This window comes from Salvia miltiorrhiza, chromosome 4, assembly GCF_028751815.1.
Source record: "Salvia miltiorrhiza cultivar Shanhuang (shh) chromosome 4, IMPLAD_Smil_shh, whole genome shotgun sequence".
Taxonomy (NCBI): Eukaryota; Viridiplantae; Streptophyta; class Magnoliopsida; order Lamiales; family Lamiaceae; genus Salvia; species Salvia miltiorrhiza.
In genome coordinates, this window is record NC_080390.1 from 15,111,618 (window position 1) to 15,130,046 (window position 18,429).

The window sequence follows — 18,429 nt, forward strand, 5'->3', positions numbered from 1 at the left end:
TTGCAGGAATGCGAGCAAGGATATCGGTCATCTATTTTGGGAGTGTGCTGTTGCTAGACATGTTTGGGGCTCTCTCTTCACTTGGTTCAGGGTGGATGGTTCGTCGATCCAGGAGATTGGGAGTTTGATTATTTGGGCTATGAAAAGGCCTACGAGCAAGCAGGTGAACAATCACTGGCGGGTTAGTGTTATGTCTACCATTTGGAGCCTCTGGAATCTCGGGAACAAAGCTATTTTTGATTAGCCTCTGTTGTGGCTCTGGCTATTCAGGTCAAAGCCTTCATTCTGGAAACCTCTCGTTTCAGTTTGGGGGAGATGGCTAATTATGTTGAGGAGCTGCTTATTCTTCATGGTCTTGGGGCGCCGGGTAGACCTCGTCGCCCTACTTCTTACATAGATGTGTTCTGGCTTCCTCCTCCTCATTCGTGGCGGAAGATTAACATTGATGGCTCGGTTCATGGCTCCCCTCCCCTTATTCATGCTGGAGGGGTTTTACGGGATTCCTCGTCTATTTTAGGTTGCTTCTATTTCTCTGCTGGCCGTGGCTGGGCGTTTGAGATGGAGCTTCTTGCCCTCATCATTGCTTTAGAGCAGATTGTGGTGCAGGGTTGGGATTATGTGAGGATTGAGATGGACTCCACTTACATGGTCGATCTCTTCCGTTCGCGTTCTCACACGGTTCCTTGGAGGTTCTTCAGCCGTTGGAGGAAGGTACTCTCTTCCATTGCTAAGCTTTATATTATTATCACTCACATTTACAGGGAAGGGAATCGTGTTGCTGACTTCATGGCCTCTTCGGTGAAGGAGGAAGGATTCTGGCCTTTTGCGATTCCAGATATCCTCCAGCTGGTTAACGATGACAGGAGGTGAAGGAATATTAAATTGAATTAATACTCGATTGCCCGATGATCGTTTCTTGGATTATTATTAATTCATCATACAACGATTAATTCCTAACATGCTCCTATGAATTTAACAGCTGCACTTAGGTGTTAGGAAATACTTACTTGAGAATTGGATGCACAGATGATTGATGATCGCGTCGAATGATTCAGACTCCAGCTCTGATCTTCTCGACTATATCCCGCTCAATTCCCAACGTTGGATGGACAACGAGCTATGAGAACTCCCAAGACAGAAAGGCCAATCACGTTCCTGCGCCTCTCTCTGCTCTCAAAACCCTAATTTTTATCAGTGTGTTTTTCCTGAGAGCTGACAGCTGTATTTAATAATACAGAAAAGAGAGAGGAGGCGCCAATTGAAGTGCTAGGGCCGAAAATCTGTCTTCTTGGGCTAGGAGACATTGGGCCAGCCCAGGGACCAGATACAAGGAATAAAGATGGGCCTCAAATAAATTAATTTATCTATGGTCAGCCCAGACCATAATTAATTTATAAATATCAGTTCATTCCACTAGAGAACCGATACTGACTTACCCCTTTATTGCCGGTGATGAGTCGGGGCTTGTATTTAGACTTATTAAATCTCCGTATTTAAAATATCCGACATCCATTAATTAATTAGAGCTCTGACAGCTTAAATTAATTAATCTCTTAATAATTCCTTAAGCAGTACCACTCAATCTTTATTATTACGCCTGAACTTAATCAACCTGCAGGGTTTAGCGTAATAAACCTTATTGAGCTCCTTAAGGGGATGTCATTATCCTATACCGGATACGGGTACTAATACAGATAATCAAATATCATATATTAACCGCTATCACCCAAGATACAGAGTACTCGAGTTAGTATATAACTTTCACCCATAGTAAGTCAAAGTGATATACGAATTAATATATATATCTGAATACTTATTAGTATTAAGATTTATAAGTCACCGAGATCTTGATTCTTCACTTAAGTCAGATAGAAGAATACATCTCAAACTGTGGTCCTATCAATACGTAATGACGTACCAGTATAGACAAGTAACCAAGACAAACTACTTCCATCTATACTGCAGCCTAAACCAATAACTTGTTCTAGAGTTATTTCGGCTGTGATCATATTATATCTCTTAAGGTTATTCCAATTATATGGTCTTCTGTGATCTACAACACACCATATAATCTACTTATACAGAGATAAAGAACATACATATGCAATCATGAACACAATCAGACAGGAGATAAGAATAGTGAATAACAGGAATCATTGTATATAAGCATAAAGTTCTTGCTTTCAGTATACAAATCCAACAATCTCCCACTTATACTAAAGCAAAACTTTTAGTATACAATGTGTCTAAATACTAGCTATTACAAAAAACTTCACTTCATCTCTCCCACTTATACTGAAAGTTTTTCTCTAAGTGGGTGGCATCAACCGCAATCCCATCCCTCGAGCATGCTTCTCATAGGTCTTTTGCGGTAAGCTTTTCGTGAAAGGATCAGCTAGGTTCTCCAATGTATCAATCTTTTCTACTAGCACATCTCCTCTGTTTACGATTTCTCGTATGATGTGGTACTTTCTCTCTATGTGTTTTGACGCCTTGTGGCTCCTGGGTTCCTTAGAATTTGCCACTGCACCCGAGTTATCACAATAAATTATGATACTCTTAGGCAAATTAGGGACCACTCCTAGATCCAAGAGGTAGTTCCGGAACCATACAGCCTCCTTAGCAGCTTCCGAAGCAGCTACATACTCGGCTTCCATGGTGGAGTCTGCAATGCACTTCTGCTTTGCACTCCGCCACGATACGGCTCCACCTCCCAAGGTAAACATAACCAGAGGTAGATCTCTTCTCATCCCGGTCAGCCTGGAAATCCGAATCGGTGTAACCCAAAGGAAATAGACTGTCTGACTGGTAAACTAGCCTATAATCTCGAGTCCTCTTCAGGTACTTGAGAATATGCTTTACCGCAGTCCAGTGTCCTGGTCCAGGGTTCGACTGATATCTTGCAACCATGCCAACGGCATAGCAAATATCAGGTCTCGTGCAGAGCATCGCATACATGAGGCTACCTACGGCGGAAGCATAGGGTATCTTCCTCATCTCCTCAACCTCACTAGATGTCTTAGGACACATGTCCTTAGACAGAGGAATGCCATGTCTAAAAGGTAGCAAGCCTTTCTTGGCCTTTTGCATGCTAAAACGAGCAATCACAGTATCAATGTAAGACGCTTGAGATAAGCTCAACATCCTTTTCTGGCGATCACGAACGACCTTGATCCCCAGGATGTACGCTGCATCTCCTAAGTCTTTCATTTGAAACTGTTCGGATAACCACTTCTTTATGTCCGATAATAGCTCAACATTGTTGCCAATGAGGAGGATATCATCTACATAAAGTGCAAGGAAAACCACGTCACCATTGGCATCTAAACGGTACACGCAACTTTCGTTCTCACAACGAGTAAATCCATAGGATTTAATGACCTCGTCAAAACGTTTGTTCCATGACCTCGAAGCTTGCTTAAGTCCATAAATGGACTTCTTAAGCTTCCACACAAGATGCTCTTCACCCTTCTTCACAAACCCTTCAGGTTGCTGCATATAGATGTCCCTTCCTTCTTCAAGGAAACCGTTTAGGAAAGCGGTCTTGACATCCATTTGCCAAATCTCAAGGTTCATGTGGGCTGCTATGGCAAGGAGTATTCGGATAGACTTGAGCATGGCAACCGGCGAAAAGGTCTCATCATAATCTATACCCTATTCCTGGGTATAACCTTTCGCCACCAGTCTAGCTTTAAAAGCTGCGACTTCGCCATCCGAATCTCTCTTTCTCTTGTATACCCACCTACTACCTATAGCTAAGAAGCCATCTGGTAGTTCGGTCTTCTCGTATACATCCATAGCACCCATGGATTCTATTTCAGAAACCATGGCCTCGTACCAAGAATCTACATCTTGATCTTTCATCGCTTGTCTAAAGTTGTCAGGGTCGATATCCTTTTGTTCATCAACAGGGAGTAGATCCAAAGATTCTCCCAAGAACATAAATCGATCGGGTTGAACTACAACCCTCCCACTACGACGAAGCGGTGGTGGTACAGCTGTGACAATGGTTTGTGCAGTGCCTTGTGGTGCATTCACTTGCACACTTAGCTGGGGTGATGGAATCGCCTGTCCATTGCCTTCGATTTCTTGAAGGACAATCTCGGACTTAGACTTGTGATTACTTTCATAATCGTGTTCCAAGAATCGTGCGTTGGTGCTAACAACCACTTTCTGATCCTTCGGATTATAAAAATAACCACCTTTCGTTTCCTTAGGGTATCCTATAAACAACATTAGTTCGCATCTCGGCTCCAATTTCCTCGCTTCCTTGTCTAGCACGTATGCAGGACAACCCCATATCTTTATATGATTCAAGCTGGGCTTACGCCCTGACCATAACTCAATAGGAGTTTTAGGAACCGATTTGGACGGTACCCGATTCAGCAAATAAACCGCTGTTTCCAAGGCATATCCCCAAAACGAAATAGGCAATGATGCATAGCTCATCATAGATCGTACCATTTCCATAAGAGTCCTGTTTCTTCTCTCTGCTACACCGTTCTGTTGGGGAGTACCCGGTGCAGTCAATTGGGATGTAATCCCAAAATCTGACAAGTATTGCAAGAACTCGTTCCCGAGGTATTCGCCACCGCGATCAGACCGCAATGACTTGATAGATTTACCCGTTCTCTTCTCCACCTCCGCCTTGAATTCTTTGAATTTCTCAAAGCATTCAGACTTGCGTTGAAGTAGGTAAATATACCCATACCTTGAGTAATCGTCAATGAAAGTGACGAAGTACTCATACCCTCCACGAGCTCTAGTGGACATCGGTCCACACAAGTCAGAGTGAATCAATTCTAACACATCCGAGGCCCTATTCCCCTTTGCCTTAAAAGGCCTTGCCGTCATCTTTCCCTCTATACAGGATTCGCAGGTTCTAAATGGCACAGCTTGAAAGTCTTTCAAGATTCCATTTGAAACGAGCCTTTGGATCCTATTTAGATTGATGTGGCCTAATCTTAGGTGCCAAGTATGTGTATATTGTTCATGAGAATAATATTTTCTCTTATTTGGATTTGGAAGAATTTGTGATGTAGATGCAACATGGACAGAGTTATTCATTGGACATGTAATAGTATAGAGAGAGTTGTTCAAAATTCCAGAACAAATAATCTTGTTATCTCTCATGATAGAGACACCCCCATCAAAAGTAACAGAATATCCATTCAAAAATAACTTTGAAACAGAAATTATGTTCCGCCGAAACTCCGGCACATATAAAATATCTCTCAAAACTAAAATGTCATCACCAAAACATAAAGATAAATCTCCAATAGCAACAGCTGCGACCTTCGACGCATTGCCCATGGAGATGGTGATCTCATCACTTGCTAGCTCCCTTGTTGGGTTGAACCCCTGCAAGGTGTAACAAACATGGTCAGTTGCCCCCGTATCCACTACCCACGAATGAGTAGAAAACGAAGCTAAACATGTTTCTGTTACCAAAACTTGTGACGTACCTTGTCCCTTTGCCTTGAGCACTGGACAATCTTTCTTCCAATGCCCAACCTTGCCGCACTTGAAGCACTTTCCCTTGGCCGTTGGCTTGTTCACGCCGCCGCTAGGGCCATCAACTTTGGCTTTACCGCTCCCACTAGCCTCATGGTCATGCTTGCCCTTTGGACCTTTCCACTTCTTTTTCCCACCTTTCGACGAAGAAGCAGATCCCTTGGCAGCAACAAGGACCTCTTTCCCATTGCGCGTGCCCATGACTCCCTCCGCCGAAACTAGAGCATTCAATAACTCATTGAGAGTATAGTTGGCCTTGCTCATAACGACGTTGAGTCGGAAGTTCTCATAGGTTTTGGGGAGAGTGTTGAGGATGATATCGACCTTGGCTTCGCCTTCGATACCCCCTCCTAGCAGATCAAGCCTGTCAAACAAATTTGTCATATGCATGACATGATCGTGCACCGAGCTGCCCTCGCTCATTTTACAAGACAAGATTTCTCTCATCAAGTTAAAACGAGCAGACTTCTCAGACTCCCCATAAACCTCCTTGAGGTTTAACATGATTTCAGCCGCGTCATTCATGACCTGATGCTGGAGTTGCAAAGTTTGTAACATAGTCATCATAATATAGCACTTGGCCATATTATTTGACTTGTGCCACCTTTTATGCGCCTCACGTTCCGCATCAGTCGACTCATCAGTTAAGGCCGCGGGACGTGGAGTAGTAAGCACAAAACTGTGCTCATCAGTGTCAAGAATATACATAATATGGCGTTTCCATTCGGTATAATTAGGACCGATGAGAGGATTGTTTGCTAGAATGTTAATGATCGGAGACATAGACATATCTGAAAGTAAACAAATAAACATGTAAGAACATGAAATGCATATAGTTCGTAACAGTAATATTGTAACCTTTTGATAAAACAATATTAATGAAACCTCCAACGGCTCAAAGAATCCCATGTGCAAGCCACGTTGGGTGGACGTTTACACATGAACTCCTCAACCAGACTATTTACCTAGTCATTTAATTTCCATCCATGTCAACTTAACCTTTTGACAAAGAAAATTAATAGTTGGCACCTTAACTAGACCATATCATCATCAAGAAGGGACTCCTTTGGGAGTTGTACATTGTACTTGATATGATATCTAAGCAATGACCACATTTTAACCTTGAAAATTAAATTCTCGAAATTAGCATACTCACTCGGACCATGCCGCTTTCAATTTAATTTTCTTGGTTATCTTATTTAATTCCATTCTCCAAAGTACTTGTGAAAATTACACAAGTAAGCCACGTTGGGTGGACGTTTACTGCATAACTCCCACTACTTTAATGGTTTAAATATTTTTTTATAGAAACCTCTTCTGACAAACTTATGAAAAACAAATATGAAGTAAGCCACGTTGGGTGGACGTTTACTCATATTGCTAATCACTTTGTCTAGAGACCGCATGTGGAGGTCTAAAATAATTTTTAATTACTATAAAAATTATTAAACTGCTTAGTCTTTTTCTTTCAAAAGGTTTGTTCATGCTCAAGCACATAAACCTAAACATGCTTCTCTAGAACGCAACATGTAAATCATGCTCGCAGAATTCTAAAACATGCTTAAGAAAATGGCAAACCTACTAACATGCTCGTCTAAGCGCAATTAATAAACAAATATTAACAAGCAAAGACGTGCAAAAAGCAGGTAAAGAGCATAAGGGATTAACAACCACGACATGCAAAGAACAGTAATAAAAGAATTAAAATTCTTCGTGATCCATTCGTGGAAACCCAACATCTATTCTATTACAAAATAAAATAGAAAAACAAGCCCAAAACTGAATAAAACTTGGTCCGAACACATGGGCCCGTCAAGCTAGGGTTTGGGCCCCTTGGGTTGAGAAACAATCGGCCACCTAGGGTTTGGAACCCTAGGCGCCGCCGCCTCCAGCCAGCAACAGCAGTCCACGGCGGCGGCTGCCCCACCGCCGGTCTCCTCCTTGTTCTCGGCTCCGGCAGCACCAGCCTCGGCAGCAGGCGCGGGCAGACAGCCGAGCAGTGCGGCGCTGGGCGCGCAGCACGCAGCCAGCAGGCACGCGCGCGCACGGCCCACGCACGCCCAGCCCTCGCCTCGCCCCGATTCCAGCCGCAGCACTCAGCAACCCCGGCGACAGCAGCTCCAGCAGACGACAAGCAGCAGCGGCAGTGCGCCGCCCGCTGGGCGCGCAGCGCGCAGAGCGCGCAGACGCGGCCCCGGGCGCGCGCCGTCCCTGCCGGCAGTCCCCGTCGCTCGCCAAGCCCGTCCCGGTCTGCCTCGCCTTGACCCGCATCGAGCAGCAGCAGCAAGGGCGCACGGCGCCTGACCAGGCGCGCGACGCACAGCGCGCAAGCGCTTGTGCACGCGCGGCCCTCGGCGCCGGCGGCCTTGCTCGCTCCGTGCCCGTTGCACCTCCGTTCCACCAACCACCGTTCCTCGTTGTTGATTCGTCGTCATCCTCGTTACGTTCTTCAGTTTTACAGATTTACAACGGAAAAAACAAATACAATTGAAATCCTAATCTAACCACGGATTTTCTCGTGGTGAAAAACGATTACAACGTCAAACGACGTATCCCACGAATCAACGAATCACGAAGAACAACAGCAGTTAAAAACAACGCATATTATTAATCGTACACAAATTAATAATAGAGCCAAGAAATTAATCCTGGGCTCTGATACCAATTGAAGGAATATTAAATTGAATTAATACTCGATTGCCCGATGATCGTTTCTTGGATTATTATTAATTCATCATACAACGATTAATTCCTAACATGCTCCTATGAATTTAACAGCTGCACTTAGGTGTTAGGAAATACTTACTTGAGAATTGGATGCACAGATGATTGATGATCGCGTCGAATGATTCAGACTCCAGCTCTGATCTTCTCGACTGTATCCCGCTCAATTCCCAACATTGGATGGACAACGAGCTATGAGAACTCCCAAGACAGAAAGGCCAATCACGTTCCTGCGCCTCTCTCTGCTCTCAAAACCCTAATTTTTATCAGTGTGTTTTTCCTGAGAGCTGACAGCTGTATTTAATAATACAGAAAAGAGAGAGGAGGCGCCAATTGAAGTGCTAGGGCCGAAAATCTGTCTTCTTGGGCTAGGAGACATTGGGCCAGCCCAGGGACCAGATACAAGGAATAAAGATGGGCCTCAAATAAATTAATTTATCTATGGTCAGCCCAGACCATAATTAATTTATAAATATCAGTTCATTCCACTAGAGAACCGATACTGACTTACCCCTTTATTGCCGGTGATGAGTCGGGGCTTGTATTTAGACTTATTAAATCTCCGTATTTAAAATATCCGATATCCATTAATTAATTAGAGCTCTGACAGCTTAAATTAATTAATCTCTTAATAATTCCTTAAGCAGTACCACTCAATCTTTATTATTACGCCTGAACTTAATCAACCTGCAGGGTTTAGCGTAATAAACCTTATTGAGCTCCTTAAGGGGATGTCATTATCCTATACCGGATACGGGTACTAATACAGATAATCAAATATCATATATTAACCGCTATCACCCAAGATACAGAGTACTCGAGTTAGTATATAACTTTCACCCATAGTAAGTCAAAGTGATATACGAATTAATATATATATCTGAATACTTATTAGTATTAAGATTTATAAGTCACCGAGATCTTGATTCTTCACTTAAGTCAGATAGAAGAATACATCTCAAACTGTGGTCCTATCAATACGTAATGACGTACCAGTATAGACAAGTAGCCAAGACAAACTACTTCCATCTATACTGCAGCCTAAACCAATAACTTGTTCTAGAGTTATTTCGGCTGTGATCATATTATATCTCTTAAGGTTATTCCAATTATATGGTCTTCTGTGATCTACAACACACCATATAATCTACTTATACAGAGATAAAGAACATACATATGCAATCATGAACACAATCAGATAGGAGATAAGAATAGTGAATAACAGGAATCATTGTATACAAGCATAAAGTTCTTGCTTTCAGTATACAAATCCAACAGGAGGCTCCTGCCTTATGTTCGGATTGTCAATTGAGGGAGCTGCGTTTTTCAGGGAAGTTTCTGTCATTTTCTTGGTTTTTTGTTTATTTTCTTTTGGTTTGTGAATTGTCTCCTGGTTCCGCCGGCTTTGGGTGACTGCCCCTTCTTCACGGGTTTTTGAGCCTCTCTCGTTCCTTTGGTTTAGTGTTGGCTCCCTGCGGCTCTGGTGTGTGTTGGTTCAGGTGGTTGGCCTGGTCTCTTTTGTCCTGCGATTCTTGAGTTGTGTAAAGAGTCTAAGGTTTTGGTTGCAACATCTTGATAAGCATTTCATGACATGATTTGCCCGGTAGATGCTAGCAGGAGTGTCTTCATTGCAATAGGCTTAATATCACTGGTTTGTATGGTTTGATTGGTTTTTGTGCTCCTGGTCTCTGCTCCTTTGATGGTCTCCTTATTATGAGCATGGGAAACCTCGCAGGAAGTCTTTGGTTACCCCCAATTACTTCATCCCGTGAAGATGGCCTTCAAAGCGAAGTTTCTAATCATTTTAATTTAAGAAATGAGATTCATAAAAGTAATTGCATTAGGAGATTCACTGTTAGCGGAGAATTGAGTCTGATCGGATTGGTTGTTTTTCTTGATGTTGCTTCTCTTTGCCTTAGCTCTGCACACTTCTCGAGGATGGCGGTTCTTGAGGGCATGGGTCTGGTTTGAGATGGATTGGTTGTTGAGCCTTCTTCGTTGTTCTGAAGGTTGTGTTGGGGTTTGTTTGACCGGGCTGGAAGGGGATCTTCCCTTGGTTGGCGATCCTGGGTGGGGGTTGTTTCTGCTGCCTTTTTCCTTTTGTTTGGTGTCTTTTGTGCCTTTTGTTTGTTTGGCCTGTTCTTTTCCGTGTTCCATAGTTTGCAGGTGTTTCTGGTCTGCTCTGGATAAGATGTACTGGTGCGGGTATGCTCTGGCTCTAGGGAACTGTTTTTGGTTGCTCTGATGTTTGCTGCCCTGGCGAGGTCTGCTCTGGCGTTGTCTGCTTTGTCTTTTGTCTGCTCTAGTGTCGTCTGCTCTGGCTCTTTTGCTCTGCAGCATTCTGGTCTGTTCTGGTTCTGCCGTGCTGATGCTGGCCTGCTCTGGCTCTGGGGGACTGGTGTTGGCTGCTCTTTGCCGCCCTGGCGTGGTCAGCTCTGGCGTTGCCTGCTCTGTGTGCGTCTGCTCTGGTTCTGGGGGACTGGTGTTGGCTGCTCTGGTGTTTGCTGCCCTGGCGTGGTCTGCTCTGGCGTTGCCTGCTCTGTCTGCGACTGCTCTAGCTCTGAGGCTCTGGTGTTGTCTGCTCGGGCACTTTTGCTCTAGTGAAGTTTGCTCTGGCTCTGCTGCTTTGCTCTGTGCAGCCTTGCCCGGAGGGGTGGATTGCTCTTCCTTGTGTTGTTTTGGTTTTGCGTTGTTTGCTCCCTTTTTGCAAGGTTTTAGTTGTTTTTTCCATATTTTTGGGCTTTCTTTTTTTAGGCCCATCTCCTTGTTTGCGCCTGTGTTTTCAAGGTTTTTTCCAAACTTATTTTTTTCAATAAAATTTCCATTTCAGCATAACTCTCACACTCACTCCATTTAGACACATAATTGATATCAAACTTAAATAATAAATTATATCTTAACAATTTAATATGCTCATAATTCTCAGTTAAATCTCGGACTTAGTAATTAAATACTAAATTCCAACTATAGTTCATTAACATACTTCTCTAATTTATTTATCTCATTTAAACATAATATATCTAATTCATGCTACCTTCTCATTCTTGGTCATTTTATATGCATTTCTCATGCAACTCAAAAAACTCAATAACCTATTCATGCTCATCTCATAAATACTCAAATAATTCATGTAGTCTTACTAATATAGCATTAACTCATATGAAATGCTAGTTCACTTACATGACTTCACATACTCTACATATCTAAACTTAGTAAATCATCGAATAATTAGAAAATTTGTATTTAATGGAAATAAATTCCCAAAATTTAAATACAAATACTTTTAATTATTCTAAACACATTGGCATGCTCAAAATAACTCAACTAAAATCGAGCATCGCTTGTCTCCAGCCTTATGACTCGCGGCCTTCATCAAATTTGAACCTCGGTGTTCGAATCAATCTAAGTAAATTATACGTGCAATATTTAATAAATATAAATACATATACAAACTCAAATCATTCAAATAAAAATCAAATATTTGCATCCGGGCATCAAATCATTCGGTCCTCATGCTTCTCGTTTCTAACATTTCTCAAAATTTTCCAAATTAAACTAGCATGCTGTCGCTGCCCGATCCCCGACGCTAGTGATAGCGTGGATCGAGTATCGATACGAGTATTTTAAAAGAATAAAAGACAAGAAGAACTAGATTGAACGTCATGCGGAAGCTCGCATCAAAGTATGCTAAGGAAAATCATCATAAATTAACTCAAGGGTAAAAACGTCAACGTCATCATAACTTCATAAATATCAGGAATTTCACGAATAAAAACAAAACGGGTATAGCTCATTTTTCATAAGGAATAATAATATTAAGAGTATCGCAGCAAAAGGCGAATCGATTATATGTATGAAGACACATAACCGTGAGTAAATTGTTTGATTTCAAAAGAAAGCAAAGTATCTCAATTATCAAGACTCTATCAAACATAAGGGCAAATCAAAATATGAACACATCGATTGAAACGTTCCCCCACCAGCACCAGACCAATCTCGCTCCCTGCTTAGCCTGCACATTTAGAAATATATGCAGGGCGTGAGTACATAATACTCAGTGGGCAAACGCCGAAAAACAAGAAAGGCGCTCTTAGAGCTATAGGTTTGAAACTTGCCACATCTCAGCAATACACATGAATAAATTTAGCGTAAATGAACCTGTGTAAGCAGTTTTAATAAACATCATAAAGAAATGAACGAATGACAGCTGTCAAAGAACTTATAACATGCATGCACCACATCTACAACTCATTATCATCAAAGGTACTGAGAAGTAGGCCTCCCTCTCAAGTACCGTGACCGGCCGACCCGAAGACGGGTCACAGTCACCTCTGTGTACATAACCCCGCTTGTAGCAGGATCCGAATTCGTGTCATCTCAACAGTAGAGGGTAACATACAAGCTCAACATCAAAAATTGGCAAGTCAAACAGTTCTCAAACATCATTTATCTCAAAACATTTGATAAACTCATAACATCATCAAAACAGTTTAGAAAGCTCATATGATATACGTATACTCAAAATATTGCCCACCTGAAGTCCTTCGCTCAACTGGAAAGAAATTAGGCGACTTACTTCTTCGTCTCGCTCGGGCCTTCAAATATCATCATCATCGTCATCGAAGGTTCATGTGATAAAACAAACCTTAGTCAGAAACTCATTTACTAAAATCAATCTCATCTCAAACTATAACTTCTCACTCAACGTCTATTTACCCAATAAAACTCAATCCCTAGGTATACTTAACTTCTAAGGATTCACACGTCCTACTCTAGACTTAACTCTCAACTCGGATCAAACTCATAGCAATCAAGCACATAAACAAGCATAAACACTTAAGCATATGAAATTCACACATAGACAAGTCAAAAACAACCTTCACTCTGCACTGACTCGATTTCAAAACCTCACCAGACTCGGTACAAAACTCCACTGACTCGATTTGAATCTAGTTTCATTTTAAAAAAAAAGTAGGATAAAAAACTCCAAGTATTTTAGGAGATATGACTGTTTTACTACAGTCTACCATATTCAGTAGTTTTTGGCAATCGAAATCTTTGATTTTTGAAAATAGTAAACGTTGTCAAAAAGGTCTGAAATTTAGTGGGTACATAGATAAGACACTCATGTCTTAACAATAAAAATTTGGTTTCCAAAAAGTTAGGGAAAGATACTGGAAAAGTGACTCTATTGGCTACTCACCGAACATTTCGGCAGAATGTAGCAGTTTTGGTTTTACATTTTATAAAAATCGTAAACGAAGTCCAAATGACTTGAAATTTTACTGCCATGCTCAAAACTCTCAAATATACTTACCATAACATTTTCATGGTGTTTAGATAACAATAACCCCTCGAAAACAGTAGGTCAGTGCGTCATGAAAATAACTCCGAACTCAATCACACAAGCAAACATGCTCAACTCAACATTCCTTCAAAGCAAACTCATCAAAGCTCATTTTAAACACTTATAGCACTCAAAAACATTCAAGCACAACATAATACTCATCATACTCAATCTCGACTCTTCTCTTACATCTTAAACTCAAATCTCAAGGAAAACGTTTCAACGAACGCATCATTTCAATTCTCTTCTCATTTTCGTGCTCAAAATTACTCAAATACTCAAACATGATCTCATACATCATATAACTCACACATAGATTCCTTTTTTATCATGCAAACTAAACTCTAACAAAAACTCACGTATCAACGTAAACTCTTAATAAAGCATGACAAACGTTCACATAATGGTCATAAAGCAATTAGACCTCATTATATCATTCATCAACTTCTCAAAATATGAAAACTCAAAAACTCATATAAACTAAACTAAGTCAAAATTTTACTTAGCCAACAAAAGACCTAACCAAGCATAATTAGACACTAATACCATGCTCAATTACATATATCCTAAACCAATTCACTTATTAACACATAGGCAAGAAAGTCCTAATTTTTATTAAACTAAACTCTTTGAAATTTTATAAACACACATGAAACCTTAATCTAATCATAGATCTATCAATTTTAACCATTTAAACTCACATATAAACCATCAATTTACAATTTAGGGCATAGATACACATATCCCTAATTTTATTAAACTAACTCACCTCAAATTCATCAATTAACATCATATACTCGATCAACTCCATCAATCATCATCATAAACATCTCATAGACTCATTCTCATCATCAATTCATCACTTAATACATCAACTCACAAATTCCCAAATTTTGGGTAAACTAAACTCATCCAACTTTCACATCTCATGGCATAGCCTTTCACAACACACATCAATCATCACCAAACATCACATAGATCTCATTTTTCACCCCAAATCAAGGAAAGAAAAAGAAAAATTTTTGAAGGGTTGAGACCCATTTTTTCGAAAATTTGGAAAACAAAGGAAGGGGTGATTTCTTGCTTCAATCTTCCAAAAATACTCACATATAACACCATACAAGTTATATCTATGGATTTAAAGATCACTTACCCAAACTTACACCAAAACTTACACTTTCTCTTTCTAACTTTGAAACCAATCTTCAAGGATCTTCTTGGATTCAAGTAGATAGGAGGTGTTTAGGTAAGATTTTGAAGGTGATTTATGTGTTTGGCATAAATGTGTGAAGCTTCGAAGGTTTCATTAATGGTTGACAATGGTGGAAATGTGAGAGATGAGGGAGAGAGAGAGAGCTCGAAAATGGGGTGGAGGGAGAGAGAAATATTTTGCAAGATTTGTGAGGATTTGGTAATCTTAGAGAGATTTGGCAAATCTTAAGGAATATTTGGCATGAAATGCCTTGATCTCTCTCTCTAATCTCTACACTCTCTCAATTAATCCACTTGGCAAGTGGGTAATTAGGCACATGCTCAAAGGAATAAAATAATAATGTGAGAAGGGAGATTGAATAATAACCATAATAATTATGGAAATGTTACTCATTAATAAAAGGGTTAAGGTACAGATACCCCCCTAAACATGACCCCCCTAGAGCGTATACCCCCCCATTCTCCAACTTGGTACAGATTGCCCCCCAAACTCGACGAAAAGTATACATTTAAGTCCAGGCGTTAGACGTCCGTCTAACGCCGTTAAGAAAATAATTTTTTTTTAATTTAATGCTGGGCCCGGAAGTGGAGCAACGGGGCTGACCGTTCGCCGGAGAAGGTCCTCAACGGAGGCAGCGGCATAACCATCCCCGAATCCAGCAGCAGCACGGCTGCGTCGAGCCGTCGACCAAGAGAAAGTAGCAATGATGGACCTTTCTCCGCTCGCCGAAGAAATGCAGGCAGCTGTGAAAATAAAGGAGGGAGCTACACCTATAAGCTTCGCCGGAAATCGTATGAAGAACGGAGACACTATCATTTTTAATCGGTGGCACTAGGTCCAGAGAGAAAGAGAGGAGGACGAATGACGACTGACAATACCAGATTCCTCGAGGCGACGCCGTCGGCGACTGAGATGGCCGGGAGTTGCAGCGGCGATCCCAAATTTTGGAAAACTGGGGCTCCATTCGAGTTCAGATTTGAGGCTTCTCTTCGTTTCTTCGGTAGATTTCGAGAGATGATAAATGAAGATGGGATGGAGATGGAGATAGCGACCCCTCGCCGGAGTTCAGAAGGGGGCGACGCGGCGGCGGAGATCCCAAACCCGGAATTGCAGCGGCGAATCTTTTTTTTCTTGACGGCGTTAGACGTCCGCCTAACGCCTGGACTTAAATATATACTTTCCGTCGAGTTTTGGGGGCAATTTGTACCAAGTTGGAGAATGGGGGAGTATACGCTCTAGGGGGGTCATGTTTAGGGGGGTATCTGTACCTTAACCCTTAATAAAATACCATAGCATAATTATTCATGTGACCAAATAAAATAATTATAGCACTAATATTAGTGCACTCGCTCAATTATAATATTCCTCTTCATAGGAAAAATAATTTAAAAATATTATGCTAGGAAAAATTTTCATAAACCGGCATCATTCGATTTCTCGGTAAAAATAAACCGCACTTGCTTTGGAAACTTAATCAAAATTCCAAGTGCTAAAGTCCTCAAATAAAAATCATAATAACTTGCTCATAACGACACACGTAACAAAAATCACATAGTCAATCAGTCACGTAAATTCACATAATATCACGTCAAAGCAGTCGGCAAACACAGACAAACTAAACGTCTCTCTGACCGACTCTTTTCATCAAGGGTTCTCACTCTTTCTTTCTCAACTCTATGTCAAACTCATTATTCCTATTTTCTTAATAGGACAGTCAATCTCTGATAACTCGGTATCCGGTAATTCTATTCCCGGTAGTCGGAAATAAAATAAAATCTCAACTCAATTCAATCAGCATCTCTAACTCAACTCATTTATCAAATCTTATCACTCTAACTCTATCATTGGTTTGTCCACTCGTATCTCTATTTAAAAGACAATCTGTCTTATCTGGTCATAAAAAAAAAATCTCACATCTCGTCATCTCAGTACTCTCAATAGTGTTAAGACACTTTCTCACAACATAAGGAAAAGTACGGGGTGTTACACATGCTCATGTGATATCGTAGAACACATATACACAATAATATTCATCATGCAACGTCTCAAACTTCATGAATTTAAATAATCATGCTCCAAAAACTCATACAATTTTTGTGCTTGGAAAAAAAATACGAATTTAATATATAACGATCCTAGCATACCCCTAAGCACAAATATCAAGTCAAAACGATCAAACAAAAATCGAAAGACGAGCTAAAAGGCGAAAAATGGGGCTGCCCTCATGGGTTTCATACCTATGGTTCGTTCCATTCTTACTCCCTTCATTAAACATGCTCAACTATATGCTAGGAACAACATATTAAAAATTCACGATGATCCGACATTGTTTCAAAATAAAGTCAAGAAATTGACGTTTTTCGACGTCGACTAAACTAAAAAATCTAACCATCAAAATGAAGATAGAGATGACACCTACCTAGATACATGTTCGAAAAGATGATCGTGGCTCGTCTTCTCATTCAAAACGGAGCTTGAAAGCTCCAACACCATAGAAATGGTGTTATGCGTGAGTTTAGTGTGTGTTTTAGGTGTTGTGTGTGTGAGTTAAAGTGTTTGGCTGAAATCAGCCGTGTAATATGTGTGAGAGTGGGTGGGTTTGGGCGGTTGGGGAGTGGTTAAGGGTAGGGTAGCTTAGATATTTAGGATATTAATCCTTTTAGTCGTTAAATATCTCGTTTCGTCTCATTTTAACGACTAACTACCCATACTCTTCGTTACTCGCCCTCTCAACTTCTACTCACTTTCAGTACACTCGTAATTCTATATAAATATAGAAAACGCAAGCTCGTTCTCAAAATTCTAATAAACGAGCTATATTCGTTTATCGATAAATCTCGGTTTACTATTCACTCGTCGTTCAAAAATAAAAACTTTTATTATTGGACTCGTATCGAAAAACTAAAAATATTTCTCGACGACGCGCACGTAAAATTTTGGAAGTCGACGAAAAGACGAAATAGTAATTATTACTATTCATCGTCAAATTGTTAAAATTTCAAAAGCGTCTTAACATATTCAGATCTCACTTTCGACTTCATCGTTCTCATTCAAATAATTATCTCGAATTATTCAAATACTCATACTCAAATACGTATATAAAATCTCACATCATTCGGAAATAAAATATTGACTTCTCAAAAACTGTAAATCAAAAATAGTTCTAAACGAATTCTCATGTCTATATAAAATTAAAGGAGGGAGCTGAAACCTTAATTACTCAAACTTAAGCAATTAAACAAGTCATTAAAAGCCCAGATATTACACTAAATCTCACCTTATCCCTTTTTTTTAACCTTGAATCTGAGGTTTCCTATCCTTGGCTTGGTTTCAGGCGTAATTTGTCCCTCTGCTAGAGGCAGAGCTTGTCTCCATCGGGTCGGCTTCGTCGCCAGAAATAGGTAAGCCCCATCTCCATTTCTTTCTTTCTTTATCCCCCATTTTTTTGAATAAAAACCCTAATCACCTCTTTCTCTCTCTCTCCTCTTCTCCTCTCTCTTTTGGTAGAAAAGAAAAAGCAGGCTTGTCGCCGCGCCGTCGCCGTCGTGAGCAACCGCCGGCTGCTCTTACCCCTCTCTCTTTTCGGACACACACACAAGGCAGAGTACAAGAAATCACTCAATTTCAGTCC